Below are 13,620 nucleotides of genomic sequence, written 5' to 3' on the forward strand. Positions count from 1 at the left end.
GGCCTTAAATGCAGGCTGAAGTAAGTGGTATATAACTGCAAAAGGATTTTTAAAGAGATAATTTAAAGGCTCACTGGACACTTATGAAGGCAGCCAGTGAACATGCAGCTGGGTTCTAAATATATATATATGTATGTATGTATGAGGGTTATATATATATGCTACAGGTGTGGAGAAGGGACTAGATAACCAAGTTGGGAATTTCTGTAGGAAATCTCCCATACCAACACAGTTTAAAGGCTAGTGACTCCAGGGCATGATTAAATTACCATCTCTGCTTCCTCCCCCTTCTTCATCTTCTCATAGGCATCTTGGAAACTGGTCTTACATGGAGAAAGTGAGTATATCAGGGATTTCTTAAACATAGAGGAAAGAGCAGGGTAGCAGAACTACAGGCTGTGATGTTTCAGGGAGTGAGGGAAATTACCAAACACTTCATGAAAAGTCTTTTCTTTTTTAGATTTTCCTTAGTAGCTTGGCAACATGTAATTCTTTAGTCTCCCAAACCCTGTCATCTAAGTTATGTTAGGATTCAAACAGCTAGCAGACTGTAAACAGGAGAGATTAGTCATCCTCAGATCCCCAGCAATACGATTTTGGAAAGAGGGAAAGTGGTTCCTGTACGACCCCGCGCTGTTTACACTGGGGTAGCAGCAGGGAAGAACATGGGAAAGTCAGATATAAATGGCACTTAAGAAAAAAATTGAAAACATTTGTCAACACTGCAGCCTACTACGTAATAGCTCCTGAGTGGTGCTCAGCACTGTCTCACAGATGCCCTTCAGTAGGATGAACTGGAGCATCACAGTCTAGTGAGCAGGAGACAGTCTGCTGCTCTGTTTGAGCTGAATCCCTCTTCACCATGGTGACCAAGAGAGCTATATCTGACCTGCTATTCTGGCAAGGTCCTCCATCATTTCTCTGTCTTCTCATCACAAGCCTCCTCATCAGAGTTTTCCAAGAAGCCTCAATCACTGCACCTGACAGAGCTGGACTTCTTTCCAGCAAATGAACGCAAGGACCCGACAACGTCTATGGAAAAATATGTTCTTCCCTTCTGGAAGGTTTCCAAAGGGCAGGCTATGCCAGGAAACCCCTTCAAGGACCAACAGACTAACAGTAGCTGACCCAAGGATGTGTTTCAATTTATGTATGCTAACAGCAAAATAGAGTAGGGTGTATGGGATAGATAAAGGTGTGGCCCTTCAGTGCTCAAAGGAGCTTATAAGAAAGATGAGAGCAGACTTTTTAATAGGATTTGTAGTGACAGGCAAAGGGATAACAGCTTTAAATTAAAGAGGGTAGATTCAGGTAGATATTAAGAAGAAATTCTTGGCTGTGAGAATCCTGAGGCACTGGCACAGGTTGCCCAGAGAAGCTGTGGCTGCCCCATCCCTGGAAGTGTTTCAGGCCGTGTTGGATGGGGCATGGAGCAACCTGGGATAGTGCAAGGTGTCCCTGCCCATGGCAAGGAGTTGGACTAGACAGCCCCTAAAGGTCTTTTCCATTCCAAACCATTTAAGACTCTACGGTGCCATTTCATTGTGCATTTGAGCACTGACTTCACAAACACACACTAGATCATTTTGAGGTTTCCAGCTCCAACACTATGATTTTATCTTGGAGTGATGTTACCTTCCCGGTCACAGAGGTGCTGTAAGAGTCATCCAAGCCCTGTGCTATTGTTCCTGCTGCTGTGTTTTGTCTGGGCAGCCCAAACTCTTATAAACAGGAAACTGGAGACTTCAGATGATTTCTCTGCTTGAATACAGATTGGTACAAGTAGTCGAGATTGCTGCCATTCTTCCAAACAAAACTCATTTATATGAATATTCATAGGCAATTAAACTGTTGTGACTACTTAAGGAACTGCCTGGGCTTACATATAGATTAATGTGTGTGTGTTTAGGCTACAGGTCTTGCTTCGGGACCTACAGATATCAATCTACTGTTCAGTCCTTAAGCTGCCAGCAAGGCACGTTTTTCTCCTGGAACTCTTCTCCCATAAATACCAAATAAAACTATAGTTTGTGCAATAGTCCCGGAGATATCGGTTGACCCAGACTGTATTTGTTTGCATGAGACATCTTTACAGCACTCTGGGGAAAAACCAGAGTTTCAAAACCAGAACATCTATCCTCACACAAATCTGCTGAACTGTGGAGCCATATTTCCTGACTTCCAGGTATTTCTTTTGGAGTAGATACAGGAACACTTGTACATCATTGTGAGTCACTCCTTGTGCATATGTGCATATTACATCCATTTTCTCCTGCGCTGACAGGGCATTGCCAAACGATTTAGTTTAGATAGAGCTGGCTCCTCAGCATAATTTTTCACACACACATTTTAGCGCACTGAAAGCTGAATTCTGATTTACAACCTTTTTGGAATTTGTTTTTCGCCGTGGTTTATGCCAAAGATGTTTTATTCATATAAAACAAATGCCTGACATTTGTTTCATTAAGATATTAAACTTGCACTCCGTTTGCTCTCACCGAAGATACCAGCCATGTAAAGGATTGCCAGGCCAGGCTCTGGTGTGGGCACAGCTGAGGGACTTGGAAAATGCCATGGGAGCTCATCTTTTGCAGCTCTGACTAGGCAAGCCCTGTTCAGAGCCCTGATTCAGTGGCAATTATATACACCAGAAAAGCACCCAACCCCACCCTTTGCAGCTGGAGCTTTGTCTGAATGTGATAAGAGATCATTAATTTTCAATTTGACCTCAGTCTATAACGTTCAAGTGGCCTCTTTGTTCTCACAGTGATGTTACAAGCAAGGTCTGAGTCAAGGGAACTGGAAAGGAAATATTAAAATAGTCCTGAAAACCTCTTTAGCCTTGTGATCTTGCTCCTCCTAACTTAACCATGCACACCTTATCCATCGGACCATCACAGCCCCATGGCACGGATTTCCTCTTGGTGACTGGTTTTGCCCAGAACAAACAGCACTGCTCAGCCAAGGTGAGAGTTGTGCAATGGTAATAATGGATATTGAAACTCTGCAGCGAAAACATGTTGTGAACCAACAGCCGGGGCAAAGTTTATTTATATCAAATGTCTGTGTGTAGCATTTGCAACAATCCACGGGCAGAATAAAAGCTGAAATTCACTGATTAGAGTGTTCGCTGTGAATAGCTTGTACAGCTCTGAATTCAAAGACAGAGTTGAAGAAATTGTTATTACAACCCACTGCAAAAAGAGCTATTGTGAACCTATGGGCACATCAACAGCTGTCTATGGAAAATTATTATTATTAGAGAAGAGAAAATGTCCTATTTTTAACAGATAATCCGAGATTCTGGGTTGAATTAGAATGAAGGAGACCATCTTTCACATCCTTTTTCATTCAGGCATTTGGCAAGCCAAGACTTCATAGAATGTAATGTTTAAATTGCTGTTTGTTACTGGTGGTTTCTTATTGTAGCACCTCAAGTACTTCAGGAGAGGACCTAGGGCTTGGGTTCTTCTGTAAAGACACAACTACTTACTGTGATTATTTGGTGCTTTATGCTGCTTAGTTAGGGTTAGTTTAAGGTTGGAACATTTTAGGGTTGTTTTAATGTGGTTTTTCTGCTTTTAAGCAAATCCAGTTTTCCAGTGACTAACTCATGATTTATACTGAAACAAATATCTAAATCTTCCTCTCCCTCTGACAGAATTTACAGGGCTGGATGGCACCAGAACTGGGACCAGCACATGTTCGAGACTTCATTGTCTCTTCTCTGTGGATGCTCTGGAGGAATAAATCCTGTTGGGGGATTGTCCCATCAAATATGAGGAAAAGGGATATGCAACACCTTGACTGTGTCTTCAAAAACCTTCACAACAGCCTGAGACCTGCTCAGAAACCTTTGGAGCTTCACAGGCAGGAAAAGGACACCTTTTTCCCCCCCCTTTTCCAGCCTCTAGAGTTTATAAGCCAAGTAAATGACCTCAAGGAATATCTTTCTTATAGATCTATTTTATGCAAGTTTAAGGGTAATGGAAAGGGAAGGATGATGGCTAAATTAGCTAATAAGATGCTTGGGGATTCTTGTCAGAGGTAAGCACAAAAACTAATGAAAAAATGTTGATTTTTTTTTAATGCTGCCTTTAGATTTTGAGTATGTGAGTATATGTAGCCTTTCTGAGAAATAAAAAAAAAAACAAAAAAAAAATCAGTGTAGATTTGATAAAATTTCAGCTTCCTGATGATACATCCTCAGACATTCAGGGAAAACAAGCAATGTTATCAAGGTTCCACCACATTACATGACCTATGTGAAGAGCTCAGGCAGAAACTGAGACCTGATAACACTTTATAATAAATATCCTGATGGGGAAAAATATTGTGAAATACTTTTACAGACAAATGTTGATCTTGAGCAGTTTTCTGCTGGTCAGTGGGCAATGCTGAAACTTGAACCCAGCACTGGTTTTAAATATTTTTGCTCTATTCAGCTCTGGTATTAATCTGAAGCAGCATGTCATTCTGTGCTGGAGTGATTTTTGCTGAGTTGATGGATGTAACTGCAAATACTGGGAAGAGTTCTTCCAGATCTGCATTTTGTATTGCAGTTGTTAATATGTTTATTGCTTTTCTTATCCAAATTTTAGCTGTCTGAATGTCATATTAATTAAACAAATTCAGAATGGGTTAATTCAGCAACTGGAAGGCTTATATTTATCATTGTTCAGTAATACTACCCAAGTGTCAGCTCTTAGTTTGAAAAATTCCTCTGAACTAGTAAACCAGAGAATAATAAAGATGCTATAATTTTCTTTCACTAAAATAAACAGAATATTTTCTTAGTTAATTGTTTACATGTCTTACTCCTGTCACTTCTTTCCTTTCATCCTTATTTTTCTTGTTTTCCTTTATTCACATTTCATCTCTTGAACTCCTTATCTCTCTAATCCCTTATCCTTTATGTTCTTGTTTTATCTCTCATTCCACCATTTTATTCCCTGTTTCCTAAGCCTATCTCCCATTCCATGTTAGGCTCCCCAGGCTTTAAATGCCCTTTGAACCCTTTTTCCCTTTCCCCCAGTTCTCTACCTTTCTCTTCTCTTTAATTTTTCCTTGCAGCAATCTCCGCAGAACAATACTAGAAGTCGAGCTGGCAGGCTGACAAAAAAGAACAGTTGGAAAGAAAAGTTTACTCAAAGACAGGCACATTTCTTTTTTTCTTTTTCTTTTTTTTTTTTTTTTTTTAAATCTATAGGAAGGTGTTGCCAAATCATCTGCTTTTTCAGATGTGAAACTTTTAGCAAAGCTCTTTGCAGCGCTGATGTGAAGGAAGGAGCAGGAAACACTATCAGGTTGCCAGATGACTCGAGGATGGTGAGGTGGGATTCTTAATGCACGTGACAGCAGTAATTCAGGATATTATTCCTCATGTAAAAATAGCTATGCAAAATTAACACAAAGGCTTTGGTATAAAAAGATAAAAGCCAGGAAACTCAGAGGCTGTGCAGCTCTTTTTATCTCGTTTCATTTTGGTTAGAGGATTGTGGGGAAGCAGCAGAAGAGATAGAGTGTTTACACTGCAGCATCTGGGCCAAGGTGTAGTCATGACAAAAGGTTATTGTATTCCTGCCTGGAAAATGGGTGGGAAGAAGAGCTGAGTGTAAAGGTGATGATCTTAGGCTAGGGGCACACAGGCAGAGATGGGAAAGGTGAAAGGCAAACCTGGAACACGGCAGCAAGTATCTACAAATCAGTTGGTGGGCCTGTGAATGACAGAAAATTTCAACTGTGACTGGTACAGGAGTGTGCTTGTTACTGGGGGCAGAATAAACCACTTCAGGCTTTGCATCTTATAGTCTCAGCTCTCTAAAAGCTCAAAGAGATATTCTTTTCCTGAAGCTGGAGTGACTTCAGTTGGCAAATATCTCTTAGATTGCATTGCTTTATTCTGAATTTGAATTTCGCTCCTGGAAATAACATGGTGATGTGAAGAGAGCCACAGACAGGATTTCTTTCTCCTTCCCCACCTCCCGAGCCGATGACCCCGAGCCTTGACTTGCATTCCTAATAGGATAGGCTTTCCTTTGTAAGAATTCTTTAGCACCTGTAGGTTATGTGTTCAATTAGCATCTATATCCTGAACCGAGCCGAGTTGCACAAGCTTTGAAAAAAGTAACAACCAAATGGCTAATTAGGTCAAATTTGGGGCGTATCAAACTTGACAGTGTCTGGCTTACATCACTGTGGATTTACATAATGGAACTTAACGGCCCTGAAGAGTCTGTTGTGTCTACCCTGATGACTCCGTGGAAGCTTTTTTCCATAATTTTCTTTAAAATCTAAAATATTCACTCAGAAGAATGTCTTCTTGATAACTTTTCTGTTTGTCCTGTGTAGTGCAGGGCTTCAACTGCTCATTACCTGGGCTATAAACACAATAGTATTGCAATCAGTTATCTTATTTTTCAGAAGTCAGTAATCAACGTCAGCAACCAATTGTTTAACAAATTTCCTTTTTAAAACCAAAGCTATTTTTCAACTGTTTGTTCAACTACAAAAGCCTGGGAGACATGGCAAAACCCATGAGGACTCAAGGTAAAATGCCTCTGGTAGACTTTTCCAGAGAGAATACCTACCAGTGAGCAATAATTAAAAAAAAGCAAACAAACCAACAAAATCTTAAGTTAATAAAGTTTTATATTCTTACCGTGGCTTCCTCTGTCTTCTAGCAGCCCATCCTGTACATCAAAGGTCACAAAGAACACAATGAGTCACTATCAAAACCCAAAGAATGCTTCGTGAACAATTACTATACATAAATTGCAGGCTGGTATTTCGTTTCTGTGCCAACTCACAGTAATACAGCCCATTTCCTCTTCATTTTTTTTTTCCCCTGCAGCTTTTGTCCATAATAGCAAACAGCTTTGTTAATCTGAGCTTGAATTTTTCTTTTTCTTTTTTATTTATTTTTTTTTTTGGTGTACTTATACCTTTGCCTTTTTGAGTAGTGGGCAGCAGTGGTATGAAGTCTTTTACTACAGCTCTTAAGTCTACACTTCTTTTGGTGTCAGAGTCCCCAACAACTCTATAATGCTCTATAAAGCTTTGTAGCCAAAAAAAATCATTAGGAATACTGAAAGGGTCCCCTTTGAAACCCAGAATCAAAGCATCCCCCAGAGAGGAATCAGCTGTACATTAGCTCATGCCTGGCAGAGCAAGTGAGCAGAACCTGTGTGGATCCCTCAACGCATCCATTGTCTGCAGGACCTCTGGGTCCATTCACCCAGTTCATCAAATATGGTACCTTATGCACATTTACTCCCATGCACGTGGGACAAAACAGGCCTGTTTGAAGTCAACATTATCTTAGCAATCATTAAGCTTGGCTTTTCATGCTGCAATCCCCATTTTTCCCACTTTTGGCAACATGTTGTGTGCACAACTCTTGCTGCGATCCCCTGAAAGAGAGGCAGAGATGTTCACTCCCTGGTATTGTTTAATATCCAAGAAATAAAAAAAAAAAAACCTCTAAAAAATTTGCTGAACAAACATCACAAAGACAAATAAAGGAGAATTGTTTTTCAGGAGGTACGATTTATGTGTGTGTGCATGTGTGGGTGTGCAATTAAATAATGAAGGCGAACCCAGATTTATAATGTCGTCGTGTTATTACCTAAGCACTCAAATTCTGCATGCTGGTCAGTTTTTAAGTAGTCTGCTGGTTAATATTTATTGTCTTTAACGAGCAATATTATGGACTAGAAAGTTGTGATGACAAGTAGTAACAACTGGCATTCTCTCAACAATTCCACAATAAGAAAAGAGGGAAGTAAGATAATATCAGCCAGCTTCCTTTTGAAGAGGTTTGGTTAAGTCAGAATTCTTCGTTTGAGAAAATTACAAAGCAAAACTACTTCAGACTATTCTACCTAGCATGGGAGGAAGATAGTAGATATTTTTAATGTTCCTAAAATAATCACATCCTATTGTACCCCGCTCTAGTAAAAGGTATACTGAAGTAAAACATTGCTTTTTTTTTTTCCTTCTGAATTGTGAGAATTGTTCAAAGACCCTTTGCTTCAGTTCATGATAACAGAAGTAATCAAATGTGTTTGAGGGATGTATACTATACCCTGGCCATAGACTGAAACACAGGACACAGTCAGGCCCAGGGCTTTGATTTGTCTTCAAAGATATTCATATTAACTACTGACATAAAGGTGACTCCAAGAAGAGTTTGTGATTTTCATTACAATACACTTGACAAGTTTGGAGCCTAAATTTTAATTCTTTACTCCATTATTAACCTTACATATAAACTTGCATGCGTTTATCCATGCAGTTTCCAGCATTCAATCCCCAGAAAGGAGATGGGAGCACTTACATATCTTTGGGGATTAAGATCTAATCCTGGAGGGATTCCAGGCTGGCAGCATTTTATACTTGTAAAAAGCACCACTACAGCAATTGTGAATAAACATAGGTACCAACAGGTCCTCTCAAGATTGGTGTATGTTGTTAAAATGCTATTCTGGGGCAATAATATTATCATAGAATCATTAAATCATTTGGGTTGGAAGGGACCTTAAAGACCACGTTGTTCCAACTCCCTGCCATGGGCAGGGACATCTTCCACTAGACCAAGTTGCTTAAAGCCCCATTATCATGTAAATCTCATAAGTTATTAATTATTAATAAAAAAGTGCATTTCGCATCATTGAGTGAAAGCTGCTATAGCAGGATAATTCATAAATCTTTTTTGAGCCAAATTTCAACAAAGCGTTTATAGTTTTTGTACATTCTTGGTTGATTAATTCTGCAAAATTGCATATACACATATAATCTCCATTTTACATATGCATATGCATTTGCTTATACCTATCTCCAAATTACAAGTGGCATAAGCACTGTAAAATTTGCATACATCCAAAAGAAGACTCCTGCAGGAGAACTTTTAGACATGTGACCTCTTCTAAGTTACACCAGTAATATATAAAAAATTCCCTGTCACTTATGATATGGAGCAAAATGAAAGCAGAGGTGATGAAAGCACTTGCTTGTGACTGAGAAAATAATACATTCTTTGGTCCTTCCCTGCAAAGAAAATATTTCTGCCTTTTTTTTTTTTTTTCCCTCATTTTCCTTCTTCTCTTACACTAACTGAATGTGGGTGGGAAACAGTAGAAACAGAAAGGGTCATGTTTGCTCCTCAAAATTTGAAGACGGTGTTTTTTTCCTTTGCCACAGATGCTCCGTGCTCATCAGTTGCCGTGTACTTCTGAGAGAGAAAAGAGAGAGAGAAATTGCCAATAACATTGGTAACCTTAAGTGTAGGCATGCATAAAAATTTGCTGAAAATTGGGTTGTGGTACATGTTCTTATTTTAGATTTGCCCTTGTTAACGTCTTTTTAATAAACAGGTGCATACACTTCCCCAAGCTGTCACTGTTGTTTATCCAGTCTGCACACTTTATAAATCTACTAATGGAATAGACCCAATCATCTCAAGGATCTGTGCTTTAATAAGCTACAGTCTCAAAGTTTTCAGGAAAATACTTTCTGGCACTATAGTTCTGCTGGATACAAGCTTCACAAGGTTTGTTTTTCAAGATTAAAAAAAAAAAGTGACACAATTTCACTTTTCAGCACAACGTAATAGAGAGTTTCATACATGCTTGACATTAAGATTAGCAACAAAGTGGGATGGGTGGAAGGAAAGGGAAATAAAAAGGTGTAAGAAAGGTGGAAAAGGCTTTTTTTTAGTGAAGTTTGAAACCAAGAGGATGCTTCCCACTGAGCACCTGGACCAATGAGGTGTAAACTCAGAGCTACTGTCACTAGGCAGCATCAGCCCCACTCCCAAGTTTCATTCCTTTCTCCACCTCTTGACCCAGGACAGAAGAGCCCATCACGAGGCAATGGAGACACTGTTTTAAATCCCTACCAATTCCTAGTTTTAATTTCAACTGAAATCTCCCATTTTTTTTTTTTTTGCAAATGCTTGAACCATTAGGCTGCAGCTCAAATCTTGGCCTTGCTCACACAGAGAAAGAACTACCAAAGGCTGTCCCTGGAGAAAGACTTTAGATGGTGAATGTCAAAGGGATGCAGGAGCTTCCTCTCCACACTGCAGTCTTTCATTGTAATCACAGTCTCACAGGTCATTCAGAGAGTCACCCCAACTGCTTGACCCCTCCCTGGAGAGTGCTCAGGCACTCAGAGTTGTGCTGATGGAATGTGAGTGTGTTGGTTTAATTTGGGGTAGGTATTTCACGTCTGTAAAGAGCATAAACTCTCTCCAGGCTTTCCTTAGAAGGTCTAAGTAAATACCTAACTTTGATTCATCCTAACATCAGAAGGATGTGGACTTGCTGGAGCGTGCCCTGAGAAGGCCACAAAGATGCTCTGAGGGCTGGAGCCCCTCTGCTATTAGAGACAGGCTGTGAGTTGAGCTACTCAGTCTGGAGAAGAGAAGGCTCTGGGAAGACCTTAGAGCTCCTTCCAATGCTTAAAGGGCTCCAAGAGAGCTGGAGAGGGACTTTGGACAAGGGCCTGGAGTGACAGGAAAAGAGGGAAAGAGTTTGAAACTGAAAGAGGTCATGTTTAGATGGGATATTAGGAAGAAATTCTTGCCTGTGAGGGTGGTGAGGCCCTGGCACAGGATGCCCAGGGAAGCTGTGGCTGCCCCATCCCTGGAAGTGTTCCAGGCCAGGTTGGATGGTGCTTGGAGCAACCTGGGATAGTGGAAGGTGTCCCTGTCCATGGCGGGGAGTTTGGAACTAGATGATCTTTAAGGCCCATTCCAACACAAACCATTCTGTGATTCTGGATCCCATTCAGGAGACCAAACATTTACTGCTGCATTTCAGGTCTCAGTCTTAAGCAGCACAGACACCATTTATCAGATTCATCCCATGGTTCTTTGAGAGCAGTGGCTCTAAAGAAACTAATAGTTACAGTCCATGTATTAATACATTTAATAATTACTTTGCTCTTGAAATAGGTAAATAAGTTAAAGGTATATAATTAACTGCAGATTCCAGATTCATCTCATGAGCTTTTAGATTGCATTGCTGGAGATCAGTATTGTCTGATCATAGATTGCAAACAGTAATTGTTGAAATTTTTTCTAAGTATCATCATGGGAAGAGTTTCTCCTTTTAATTCCTTGCTGAAGGTGTCAGTTTGATAGCCCTGGAGAATGTAATTTGTAATATTTATCTAACAGAATCACAGAATGGGTCAGGTTGGAAGGGACCAGAGTGGGTCACCTGGTCCAAACTCACTGCTCAAGCAGGGCCATCCCAGAGCACACAGCACAGGATTGTGTCCAGATGGGTCTGGAATACCTCCAGTGAGGGAGACTCCACACTCTCTCTGGGTGATCTGTTCCAGTGCTCAGTCACTGCACAGGAAAGAAGCTCTTCCCCATGTTCAGGTGGAACTTCCTGGGCATCATTTCCTGCCCATTCCTCATGTCCCATTGCTGGGTATCCCTGAGCAGAGCCTGGTCCATCCTCTGCCCCCTCCCTGCAGACACTGACAGGCATTGATGAGGTCCCCTCTCAGTGTCCCTTCTCCAGGCTGAACAGGCCCAGCTCCCTCAGCCTTTCCTCGTAACAGAGAGTCTCTTAATTTTGTCTGTAGCCTCTTCTGAACCCTCTCCAGGAGCTCCATGTACTGAGGATGTCCAGAAGTCAGGGGAATGAAAGCAGCAAAATAAACTTTCACTCTCTCATTCAAGTTAATTGGAACTGGATGATCTTTAAGGTCTCTTCCAATACAAACCATTCTGTGATTCTGTGATTTCTTACCTAAAAGCTTCGTATGTTGCTGTCAGAAGAGGAACATTTCTAGCTATCACCAGCTTGGTTTGCACTCAAGTCTATGGCCTATACATGAGAGGTCAAACAACCCCTTATGTACACCCAAAGCTCTCCAGCTCTTAAAGGGCTCTTTAAACCTAGAACTTGCATATGCCCTGATGTAGTATAAGTTTCACAGTGCTTCATTAGGTGAAGAACCTTTGAGCAGCCTCCGTGATGGTCTGAGTCCTGGTGATCCACACAGAACTCTGCTCATGGTGCAGACTTCACCTCCAGCATTATTCTTTCTGGGAGAAAGGCAAAAAAAGAAAAAGATTTTACAGTTTTACAGCAGCAAGCCTGGGTGCAGGACAGATCGAGTGATTTGCCATGAAAAAAGTTAGAGAGGCTCATTAGAGGCAAAGTTATTAGGCCAAGCAAACAGTTAATCCCTGTTACACAGAGGTAACAGAGTTGCCAGCCTTGAACTCTAAATTAAAGGCACTCTCTGAGCACCAGAGAAGTGACTCTTTTCTGCAGCTTCCTCAGTACCATCCATCTACCATAATGCTGTGGTGTTTTTCTTTCTTTAAATTCTGAGCTCTAACTAATTACTGGCAGGAAGTGCCTATTTTTATGCCATTAGTATGCAAATGAGCGAGAAGTAGAAAAATATTCTAAAGGAACTGTTACAATATCTGTCCACAGATTACTGGCCAATTAGAACATGGGATTAGGGCTGCAGGACCCCAAAAGAGTATGGCCAAAGTCTTTCTGCTTGGGTGCCTCAAGTGTAATTTCAATGGGAACTGTATATACACGGTCCTTTTCCTCAAAAAAAAAAAAAAAGGGAAAAAAAAAGTTCGAGCCTAAATTGCCTGCTTACAAATGAGCACTTTTACGCTTGAAAAATAAATGCCTTCACTTCCTTGTCTCAATTTTTCTATCAATAAATTGGGGCTAAAACATCCTGTTTGTCTGTGTTCCAGCACACGCTGGGGGCAAATTATTCAGCCAGACTGAAGGTCTCCTCATCTGTCACCCCGTTTGAAAGACACAATCTTACAAAATTATTTATAAGGTGTGTAATAAATATTAAAAGATTTTCAGGTTTTACCACTTCTGCCTAGATAAAACCCAGGAAGAACTGTCTGCCTTGTGACATTCTGGCATTTCCATAGCTTGACAGAGTCAGGAATTCAAAAGTGCAGGACAGTGGAAAGTTATTGGAAAACAACTTTACTTGGCTTTTTGAACCTAAAAACTTGTGAAACAAAACTCTGCGTTGTCCTGAGGGTATTTCTTATGCAAATCAGCCTTCTCATCACTCTTTCATAATCACTGACTAGCCAGAGCAGGAAAAAATACATAACTCCTCTGGTGTTGATGCTTCTCACAGCTGTACTCTGTGGAAATTTTGCTTTGTCACTCCATTAGATGTTACTCATTTTGACTTCCTATTAAAAAAAATAAAAAAAGTTTATGTCTACATACCAGAGATAACACCACGCTAAACTGAGTCAGTGTGACAAAACATTTCTCTTCTAAAAAAGTTTTCCTGGAGAGGTTTGCCATGTGGCCAAAAAGAGGGTTGATACACCTGGCTGGAATGATAACATTCCAGAGGAGTTGATCTAAGGGATGGAGCACATCTCCTATGAGAAAAGGTTGAGAGAATTGGGATTGTTCAGCCTGAAAAAGAGAAGGCTTTGAGGTGACATAATTGTGGCCTTCCAGTACCTTAAGGAAACTTACAGGAAAGATGGGGAAAGACTATTTGCAAAGGCATGTAGTGACAGGACAAGGGGGAATGGGTTCAAGTTGAGAGAGAGTAGGTTTAGATTACATATGAGGAAGAAAT

At 40.6% G+C, this 13,620-nt stretch overlaps 1 long non-coding RNA gene across 1 annotated transcript; it reads right to left on the reverse strand.

Moving 5' to 3' along the window:
• Positions 1-5,091: 5,091 nt before the first annotated feature.
• Positions 5,092-7,347, reverse strand: LOC108640781. Its single transcript, XR_001921472.1, has 5 exons — positions 7,259-7,347; positions 6,662-6,692; positions 6,376-6,380; positions 5,677-5,717; positions 5,092-5,112 (listed from the first exon to the last, which is right to left on the reverse strand). It is a non-coding gene; the product is annotated as an uncharacterized LOC108640781 (long non-coding RNA).
• Positions 7,348-13,620: the final 6,273 nt, after the last annotated feature.

Source organism: Manacus vitellinus, unplaced genomic scaffold (assembly GCF_001715985.3).
Source record: "Manacus vitellinus isolate BGI_N305 unplaced genomic scaffold, ASM171598v3 scaffold_43_pilon, whole genome shotgun sequence".
NCBI lineage: Eukaryota > Metazoa > Chordata > Aves > Passeriformes > Pipridae > Manacus > Manacus vitellinus.